Here is a 1,515-nt window from a genome sequence, read left to right on the forward strand (position 1 = left end):
GGGCCACGCCGCGCTGACGTGTCCCTGCGTGGCGCCGTCGTCAGGGAGCCGGGATGCAGTTGCTAGGAGCCACCGCCTCGTCGCTAGGGGACGCTGAAGATGCCGCGGCGGGCGGGGGCAGGATGGAATCCACTGAGGAGGGGCAAGGACAGAGATGATTCAACAAAAGGAAGCGAGAAGGGGCGGAGACTCGGGAGGAGGAAGTGGGGTGGCCACCGAGGAAGAGGGGAGTGGTCGGGGTGGGGCAGAGGATGGTGGAGTGGCTGTCAACAACTTTTAATGAGCTCCCTTGGCGTCCTAGCCTAGCCCCAGGCACTGCGAGGGTTACCGAAAGAGAAGGATACTGTCCCTGTCCTCCAGATGTTTACAGTCTGGCTGGGGAGACAAAACAAATACACATTAAATAGATAAAAAGCGACTCCAACTTGTAAGGCTGTAATAGATATGCATAGAGCACATGTATAATGCACTGTATTCGGGAATTCCAAGCAGTTTGGAAGGTCGTGACCCCTCAGGGATTGACCTAGGAGCTGGTGAAGGAGGGCCAGAGAAAGGTAACAAAAGGATCAGTGGACCCAATGGGTTTGGCTATAAATCCATTTAGATGAGTTCAAAGCTCTCTGAAGCCAAGAAGGAATGGCCAGAGGTAGCATAGTAAGGTAGCTAAGAGTGGGAGCCACGGATGCCAATTTTTGGCACTGCCATTTACTAACCGATAAAAATAGGCACAATGATTGACTTATTTTCACCTTAATTTTCTCATCTGTAAAACAGGGATAATAGTAGCAATACCCATCTCATTGGGCAATTGGGAGGATTAAATAAAGAAGAACAGTGCCTGGCATATAGCTCCTTCAATAAGCTTAACCATTATTGTACTATTTCCAAACCCCCTGCCTAGACTAAATTCCAGACTAGCAGAACTGTTATACTTACAGTTTCCTCTATATTGCCATTTTAAAATATAAAAGGTAACTCTAGGGCTGGGCACAGTGGCTCATGCCTGTAATCCCAGCACTTTTGGGAGGCAGAGGCGGGCAGATCATCTGAAGTCAGGAGTTTGAGACCGGCCTGGCCAACATGGCAAAACTCATCTCTACTAAAAGCACAAAAAAAGTAGCTGGCGTGGTGGCACGTACCTGTAATCCCAGCTACTCAGGAGGCTGAGGCAAGAGCTTGAACGTGGGAGGTGGAGGTTGCAGTGAGCTGGGATCATGCTACTGCACTCCAGCCTGGGCAGACTCCCTGGGCAGACAGCAAGACTCTGTCTCAAAAAAAAAAAAAATGTAACTCTTGGCTGGGCGTAGTGGCTCACACCTGAAATTCCAACGCTTTGGGAGGCAGAGGCGGGTGGATCACTTGAGGTCAGGAGTTGAAAACTAGCCTGGTCAACATGGTGAAACCCCGTCTCTACTAAAAACACAAAGTTAGCCAGGCGTGGTGGTGTATGCCTGTATTCCCAGCTACTCGGGAGGCTGAGGCAGGAGAATTGCTTGAACCTGGGAAGAGGAGGTT

The sequence above is a fragment of the Cebus imitator genome, unplaced genomic scaffold (genome assembly GCF_001604975.1).
Source record: "Cebus imitator isolate Cc_AM_T3 unplaced genomic scaffold, Cebus_imitator-1.0 Scaffold93, whole genome shotgun sequence".
In the NCBI taxonomy this organism is placed as follows: domain Eukaryota; kingdom Metazoa; phylum Chordata; class Mammalia; order Primates; family Cebidae; genus Cebus; species Cebus imitator.